Source organism: Capricornis sumatraensis, chromosome 2, assembly GCF_032405125.1.
Source record: "Capricornis sumatraensis isolate serow.1 chromosome 2, serow.2, whole genome shotgun sequence".
In the NCBI taxonomy this organism is placed as follows: domain Eukaryota; kingdom Metazoa; phylum Chordata; class Mammalia; order Artiodactyla; family Bovidae; genus Capricornis; species Capricornis sumatraensis.
Window position 1 is genome coordinate 198,761,016 of NC_091070.1, and position 9,860 is coordinate 198,770,875.

Below are 9,860 nucleotides of genomic sequence, written 5' to 3' on the forward strand. Positions count from 1 at the left end.
GCTTATTTTTCCAGCCTAAAATATATGTTCCCCTCACAAAAGAAATGTGAAGGTTGCAGCCTCACCCAGTGTGTAGGACTGCTTGTTCAAACTCATTTTTACCATTAGGACGCAACAACAATTCTCAAGCAAGCACAGGTTTCAACTTGACTCGCATCCCCTTGAAAGTAAAGCATGAAACAATGTTTATTATGTAACATGTCATTTGGATCAATTTAAACTATCTATGCTCCAAAATCACTGCAGATGGTGATTGCAGCCATGAAATTAAAAGACACTTACTCCTTGGAAGGAAAGTGATGACCAACCTAGATAGCATATTCAAAACCAGAGACATTACTTTGCCAACAAAGGTCCATCTAGTCAAGGCTATGGTTTTTCCGGTGGTCATGTATAGATGTGAGAGTTGGACTCTGAACAAAGCTGAGCGCCAAAGAATTGATGCTTTTGAACTGTGGTGTTGGAGAAGAGAGTCCCTTGGACTGCAAGGAGATCCAACCAGTCCATTCTAAAGAAGATCAGTCCTGGTGTTCTTTGGAAGGAATGATGCTAAAGCTGAAAGTCTAGTACTTTGGCCAACTCTTCATGTGAAGAGTTGACTCATTGGAAAAGACTCTGATGCTGGGAGGGATTGGGGGCAGGAGGAGAAGGGGATGACAGAGGATGAGATGGCTGGATGGCATCACTGACTCGATGGACGTGAGTCTGAGTGAATTCTGGGAGTTGGTGATGGACAGGGAGGCCTGGCGTGCTGCGATTCATGGGGTTGCAAAGAGTCGGACACGATTGAGCGACTGAACTGAACTGAATAACAAAGATAATCACAAAACAGTAAAGAGAAATGTTTCTAAACTCACTGTACTGGACATTTACATATATAATAAAACCATAGTAAAAGGGCACAGAGTGGTATTGGTGCAAAAAGACAAATGCAAATGGAACAGACTAGAGAGATGAGAAAAGTAAACGTAGTATTTGACGTGAGTGGTGTATGCAGGTCTTTCTCCATTTGTCCCCTCAGATCCATTCTCTTCTTCTCTCCTTTATTCTCTGGCTTGCAGAGCTGCTCTCTACCAAGCCAGTCACCTGGGGGCCCTTCCCTCCTGGCCTATGAGAGTCATGGGAGACTGAAGGATGAGAAGAGAAAGAGGCCAAAGCGTCTCTTTCCTTGCTCCCTTCCTGTTTTGTTGCCACACATCAGGGGGCTCATCCCCCTACCACTACCGCTCCTGCCCATAGCCCAGACCACACAGGCTCTGACAACACTCTTTCATCACTTGTCGTTAGTGTATGAGGAGTGACAAGTTCCAACAGTAGCCAGATCTTGAGGATCTTGTTGACTCACTTAATTCCAATCACTCTTAAATAAACATGTTCTTCATTTGATGATATTCAGAATGTCATTTGAATCTGCCTTGTAGTTCTGACTAAAAACAGGTGGAATCACATATCAGTTGAAAAAAGAGGGGTTCCAGAGGAAAATTTGTTCCCTCTATGGGAAAAAAAAGCACACAAATAAAAACTCAGGATAATGTCTTTGAGATATTGGGGTGCAAAGTATTTCTTAATAGAACCCTAAAGTACAAACTGTATGGGAAAAATTAATTTGACAACCTTAAATATCTATGCTAAATTAAGGACAGTATAGACGAAGTTAGCAGATGTCTGACATGACAGTATGATATTTTCAAAGCCTAATGATATCAAGGGATCAATACCTAGATAGGAATGCCTGCAAATCACAGGGGAACAAGACAAAATCTGACAAATAATTTGTTACACTGTGTAAATAAGAAATCCACAAAGGGTAGAACTGACTATCTAAACTTGTATCAAGAAATTAAAATCTTGCTAGTAATCAGATAAAGGCATAAAAATGCAAAAGGAGATACAATTTGTTACCCATTAGATAAGCAAAATTAAAAAGTTGGATAACACTGAGTACTGATAAGGATTAGGACACTGGGCATGTGGGAGTGAAAATAAGCCCATCTATTCTGGAATCTCTTTAAGTGTTAGTTGCTTACTCATGTCCAGCTTTTTGAGACCCCATGGATTGTAGCCGTCCCAGCTCCTCTGCCCATGGAATTCTCCAGGCAAGAATACTGGAGTGGGTAGCCATTCCCTTCTCCAAGGGAATACCCTTCTGACCCAGGGATCGAACCCAGGTCTCCTGCATTACAGGTGGATTCTTTACAGTCTGACCACCAGGAAAGCCACTGGAATCTCTTAACAGCATTAAATTAAGGATTTAAGTATTTATGACATATTGAGTATGCCAAAGCCTTTGTTTGGATCACGATAAACTGAAAAATTCTGAAAGAGATGGGAATATGAGACCACCTGACCTGCCTGTTGAGAAACCTATATGCAAGTCAGGAAGCAACAGTTAGAACTGGACATGGAACAACAGACTGGTTCCAAATAGGAAAAGAAGTAAGTAAGTCAAGGCTGTATATCATCACCCTGCTTATTTAACTTCTTTTTCTTTTCTTTTCTTATTTTTTTGCTCTTTATTTTTTATTTTTTTACTTTGCAATACTGTATTGGTTTTGCCATATATTGACATGAATCCACCACGGGTGTACATGAGTTCCCAACCCTGAAACCCCCTCCCACCACCCTCCCCATATCATCTAACTTCTATGAAGAGTACATCATGAGAAACGCTGGACTGGAAGAAACACAAGCTGGAATCAAGATTGCCAGGAGAAATATCACTAACTTCAGATATGCAGATGACACCACCCTTATGGCAGAAAGTGAAGAGGAACTAAACAGCCTCTTGATGAAAGTGAAAGAGGAGAGTGAAAAAGTTGGCTTAAAGCTCAACATTCAGAAAACGAAGATCAGGGCATCTGGTCCCATCACTTCATGGGAAATAGATGGGGAAATAGTGGAAACAGTGTCAGACTTTATTTTTCTGGGCTCCAAAATCACTGCAGATGGTGACTGAAGCCATGAAATTAAAAGACGCTTACTCTTTGGAAGGAAAGTTGTGACTAACCTAGATAGCATATGGAAAAGCAGAGACATTACTTTGCCAACAAAGGTCCATCTAGTCAAGTCTATGGTTTTTCCAGTGGTCATGTATGGATGTGATAGTTGGACTGTGAAGAAGGCTGAGCGCCGAAGAATTGATGCTTTTGAACTGTGGTGCTGGAGAAGACTCTTGAGAGTCCTTTGGACTGCAAGGATATGCAACCAGTCCATTCTAAAGGAGATCAGTCTTGGGTGTTCTTTGGAAGAAATGATGCTAAAGCTGAAACTCCAGTATGCTGGCCACATGATGCAAAGAGTTGACTCATTGGAAAAGACTCTGATGCTGGGAGGGATTGGGGGCAGAAGGAGAAGGGGACGACAGAGGATGAGATGGCTGGATGGCATCACTGACTTGATGGGCATGAGTTTGATTGAACTCTGGGAGTTGGTGATGGACAGGGAGGCCTGGCATGCTGCAGTTCATGGGGTCACAAAGAGTCGGACATGACTGAGCGACTGAACTGAACTGAAGGACATATTTTGGGCTTCCCTAATAGCTCAGCTGGTAAAGAATTCACCTGCAATGCAGGAGATCCCAGTTCAATTTCTGGGTCAGGAAGATCCTCTGGAGAAGGGATAGGCTACCCACTCCAGTATTCTTGGGCTTCCCTGGTGGCCCAGCTGGTAAAGAATCGGCTTGCAATGTGGGAGACCTGGGTTCAATTCCTGGGTTGGGAAGATCCCCTGGAGAAGGGAAAGGCTACCCACTCCAATATTCTGGCCTAGAGAATAATAATTTCTTAACAGCCCTTAATGTGGGAAAGATTGAAGGTGGGAAGAGAAGGGGATGACAGAGGATTAGATGGTTGGATGGCATCACTGACTCAATGGATATGAATTTGGGTAAACTCCAGGAGATGGTGATGGATGGGGAGACATGGTGTGCTGCAGTCCATGGGGTCACAAAGAGTTGGACATGACTGAGTGACTGAACTGAACTGAAGGACATATTTAGATATACACCTCTAAGAAATTCTTTTGAAATTGTCAAGGTGACATGCAAGAGAATGTTTCTGACATAAGAAGAAGGCTAGAAGCAGTCTCTGTAATAATCATTTCAACAATGGGGAAGAAAAAGCTATTTGACAACTCTGAAAGCAGGAGAAACACAAAGGAAAACACTCCAAGGCATATAATGACTAAATTACTTAAAAGCAAAAGTAACCAGAGAAATGAGACATGTTATATACAGGAGCCAAAAGATGGGAATCACCACTGACTTCTTAACAGAAGTGAAACAAGATGTAAGCATACAGAAATGAGTAACAGGCTGCAAGAGAAAAAAAAAGTCAGCCTTAACCTCTGTATCAAGTGAAAATGTAAGTCAGAAATCTTCAGAAAAAGCAGAAAGAATTATTTGCTTGCATTTCTAGGCTACCAGAAGTATAAAGTGAAGCTTTCAGGAGGAAGGAATATTATTCCGTATGTAAATTCCAATCTATCAGAGGAGAAAAGTTCTAGAAATAGTAAATGGGTAAATGTAAAGACATTTTCTTCTTTGTTAATTGTCTTTCTTAAAATACTATTGGCTGATTACTGAAAAATAAAAATATAATACAGTTTATAACATGCAGAAGTAAAAAAGAATAACAGTATGAAAATGGAGTGAGAAGAGAACAGAAGTGTACTCTTGGGTGTTTCTTATGTTATACATTAACTGATATGATATTATTTTAAGGTGCACTTTGATATGTTAAAGATGTATATTTCAAAGCAAAGGCAGTCATTAAAAATCCATAATTAATAAGAAAGTAGTAGAATGCTAAGTGATACTCATCTAGCATAAAACAAGGTGTAAAAGGAAAATAAAAGAGACTTCAAACTAGATTAAAGTGAGGTATCATATCATTATATTATTATAATTTTAAATTAAATATAAATACACAAAAAGTTTTAAAGTAAATGCTTGAAAAAATATATACTTTGTGAACAGCTAACATATTAATATCTTACTATATTAACATCAGAGAGCATAGACTTCAGAACAAACAATATTAACAGAGATAAAGAGGAACAGTACAAAGTGATGAAAATGCAATTTATCAAGAAAACATAGAAATCATAAATATGTATACTTCTAGCTAAAGACATTCAAAAGACATGAAGCAAAAGCTGACCAAACTAAAAAGAGAAATAATCAAATCCACAACTATAGTTGCACATTTTAACCCTTCTCTTTCAGTATTTGATAGAAAAAGTAAACAGAAATAAGGACTTTTAAATCCCATAAAAAAATTAACACTATATTTACAAAAGATTATACACAAGTCAGTATAAACACTAAATTTTCCTGCATGGAAATTTAATTTGTACGTGGAAATAGTACACCAAAGACTGGGGACAGAGCATAAGAAGTGAGAGAGCTCTTCCCTAAGGTACACAGGACATTCCTCAAGTACAAAATAGTAGCTGCTGATGATTGAACAAAACATCAGAGAAATTCTTTCAAGAAACTCCTTCCAAAGTTTATACAGAGACCAAGCTTAATATCAAAAGCCTAGCAGGTTTTTGAGGAGTAAATTGACATAGTGCATACAAAATGATATGGGAAAGTTCAGATATTGAATAGACAAACAATTTTTAAAAGAACAAAGTAGAGGCATCATTTAAATTCAAGATGTATTATATTATTTAAATTCAAGATATATTATAAAAACCATTATAGATATGTAATGGTCAGAGGGATTGATACATATGTTAGTAACTGATTTTTGACAAGGGTTCAAAGAACAAAAAATCTGGATACATTTTTAGACTGTATTCTATTTCACGGATCCATTTGTGTGTGTTTACAGCAAACACTGTTTTAATTAGTGTCATTTTATATTGAGCTTTGAAATCCAATTGCCCAACTCAGTTCTTTTTTGTGAATCATCATGTAAATATCTACAGATTTGGAGAAAAGGCACCCCATCTTCTACAAATAACTATTCTGCTTTAGGGAACCAGCTTCTGGGCTGTTCGTGCACTCTAATAGACACTAGTAGCCTGATAAGGAGACAGTGGATGAGCGTAAAAATCTACACTAGCTCATGAACACCAGCTGGTCAGAGTTGTGGAATAAACCAAGTTGTAAGATTAGTGATGACTGAGAAGTTACATGTGTGAATTCACCTCTTACAATGAGCACAAAGTATGAGCACATTTGCAAGTTATTTGCATGTCATCCAAAGTTGCCTATTGTAGGGGAAGCCCTCAATTAGCCACGTGAGTAAGGTGCCCATCCTGTGAACATCCGTCAGTCTCTTTTATGAGCAACCCTGGTACTTGTTTAATGGGCTCAGGTATTTGCAGTGGGATGTGGGGTAATGCATGAGCTCAACAAGACGGATTTTCCCTCCCCATGGCTTCTGCCTATTGGAACCATTGATCTCCCAACTGTCAATACCCAGGATTAAACATTAAGCCCCATATCTTCAACTAATGTCCTGCATGACAAATCATTCTCCACTAATTGATTGTATTGGACCTCTGCCACCCTAAAGAAAAGGAAACTTTGTTTTTCACTGGGTGGGATAATTATCCCTACGTGTGTTTGCCTTCCTTGGCTACAGTGGTTCTGCCAGCATCACCAAGAACAGATGCAACAATGCCTTATTGTCACTGTGGTGTTCCTTACAAAGTATTAATATAGTTTCTAATTGAGAGACTTATTTCACCATGAAAGAAGTGGAGTGATGAGCTCCTACATCTGGGATCCATGGAACTTACCATATTCTCCTTCACATAGAAGCATCTCATCTTATAGATCACTGATGGCCTATTGAAGACTCTTGTTATGGTGCTAGCTGGAAAGCACTATGCACAAAGCTGCAACACTGCTTCATAAATTGCCATTCTTTTCCTGATCAATGACTTGCAAGTGGTGTTTTTTTATTCCATTTCCAAAATATATAGGTTTAAGACTAGAGAGACAAAGATAGAACAGAGTTCTTTTACTACCACACCCAATAACCCACATTCCTACTCTTGCTTTCATTTCCCACAATTCTGAAGTATGTTAGGTTAAAGACCTTCTCAAGGAAGGAATAACATCATGAAAGTAAGCAGTGTTTGCCTGGTGACGTGTAAGTGGAGATTGCCACTTAACTGATCTGGGCTCTCTATGCCACTGAAAGTGAAAGTCCCTCAGTCATGTCCAACTCTTTGTGACCCCCATGGACTATACAGTCCATGGAATCCTCCAGGCTACAATACTGGAGTGGGTTGCCTTTCCCTTCTCCAGGGGATCTTCCCAACAGGGATCGAACCCAGGTCTCCACTACTGCAAGCAGATTCTTCATCAGCTGAGCCGCCAATCAATAGGCAAATAAAAAGATATTGAAATCAGAGTATAAGGGACTTCCTTGGTGGTCCATTGGCTAAGACTCCACACTCCCAATGCAGGGGTCTCGAGTTCAATTTCTGGTCAGGGAACTAGATCCCACGTGCCACAACTAAGAGTTTACATGCCACAACTAAAGATCCTGCATACTGCAAGGAAAATCAGACATCCTCATGCCACAACTAAGACCAGACACAGACAAATAAATAAATAAATAAGAGTATTAAAGGGAAACAGATACCATCAAGGCAGAGAGAATCCAGGAGATTCTCTTGAATACATCTAATTACTTCCAGATCAGTTCAGTTCAGTTCAGTCCCTCAGTCGTGTCCGACTCTTTGTGACCCCATGAATTGCAGCATGCCAGGCCTCCCTGTCCATCACCAACTCCCAGAGTTCACATGAGACTCACGTCCATCGAGTCAATGATGCCATCCAGCCATCTCATCCTCTGTCGTCCCCTTCTCCTTCTGCCCCCAATCCCTCCCAGCATCAGGGTCTTTTCCAATGAGTCAACTCTTCGCATGAGGTGGCCAAAGTACTGGAGTTTCAGCTTTAGCATCATTTCTTCCAAAGAAATCCCAGGGCTGATCTCCTTCAGAATGGACTGGTTGGATCTCCTTGCAGTCCAAGAGACTCTCAAGAGTCTTCTCCAACATCACAGTTCAAAAGCATCAATTCTTCGGTGCTCAGCCTTCTTCACAGTCCAACTCTCACATCCATACATGACCACAGGAAAAACTATAGCCTTGACTAGACGAACCTTAGTCGGCAAAGTAATGTCTCTGCTTTCGAATATGCTATCTAGGTTGGTCATAACTTTTCTTCCAAGGAGTAAGCGTCTTTTAATTTCATGGCTGCAATCACCATCTGCAGTGATTTTGGAGCCCAAAAAAATAAAGTCGGACACTGCTTCCACTGTTTCCCCATCTATTTCTCATGAAGTGATGGGACTGGATGCCATGATCTTCATTTTCTGAATGTTGAGCTTTAAGCCAACTTTTTCACTCTCCACTTTCACTTTCATCAAGAGGCTGTTTAGTTCCTCTTCACTTTCTGCCATAAGGGTGGTGTCATGTGCATATCTGAGGTTATTGATATTTCTCCTGGCAATCTTGATTCCAGCTTGTGTTTCTTCCAGTCCAGCGTTTCTCATGATGTACTCTGCATAGAAGTTAAATAAGCAGGGTGACAATATACAGCCTTGACGTACTCCTTTTCCTATTTGGAACCAGTCTGTTGTTCCATGTCCAGTTCTAACTGTTGCTTCCTGACCTGCATACAGATTTCTCAAGAGGCAGGGGCGGCGGCCCGGAGGAACCACACCACATCCAAGGAGTGGTGGCTGCGTGGGCACCGGAAGGCCTAGAGGAGCCATCCCAGGTTGAAGGTCATGAAGGGCAGTGGTGAGGAGATACCCTTCGTCCAAGGTAAGGAGCAGTGGCTGCGCTTTGCTGGAGCAGCCGTGAAGAGATACCCCACACCCAAGTTAAGAGAAACCCAAGTAAGATGGTAGGTGTTGCAAGAGGGCATCAGAGGGCAGACACTCTGAAACCACGCTCACAGAAAACTAGTCAATCTAATCACACTAGGACCGCAGCCTTGTCTAACTCAATGAAACTAAGCCATGCCTGAGGGGCAACCCAAGACAGGCGGGTCATGGTGGAGAGGTCTGACAGAATGTGGTCCACTGGTGAAGGGAATGGCAAATCACTTCAGTATTCTTCCCTTGAGAACCCCATGAATAGTATGTAAATGCAAAATGATAGGATACTGAAAGAGGAACTCCCCAGGTCACTAGGTGCCCAACACGCTACTGGAGATCAGTGGAGAAATAACTCCAGAAAGAATGAAGGGATGGAGCCAAAGCAAAAACAATACCCAGCTGTGGATGTGACTGGTGATAGAAGCAAGGTCCAATGTTATAAAGAGCAATATTGCATAGGAACCTGGAATGTCAGGTCCATGAATCAAGGCAAATTGGAAGTGGTCAAACAAGAGATGGCAAAAGTTAACGTCGACATTCTAGGAATCAGCGAACTAAAATGGACTGGAATGGGTGAATTTAACTCAGATGACCATTATATCTACAGCTGCGGGCAGGAATCCCTCAGAAGAAATGGAGTAGTCATCATGGTCAACAACAGAGTCCGAAATGCAGTACTTGGATGCAATCTCAAAAACAACAGAATGATCTCTGTTCGTTTCCAAGGCAAACCATTCAATATCACGGTAATCCAAGTCTATGCCCCAACCAGTAATGCTGAAGAAGCTGAAGTTGAACGGTTCTATGAAGACCTACAAGACCTTTAAGAACTAACACCCAAAAAAGATGTCCTTTTCATTATAGGGTACTGGAATGCAAAAGTAGGAAGTCAAGAAACACCTGGAGTAACAGGAAAATTTGGCCTTGGAATGTGGAATGAAGCAGGGCAAAGACTAATAGAGTTTTGCCAAGAAAATGCACTGGTCATAGCAAACACCCTCTTCCAAC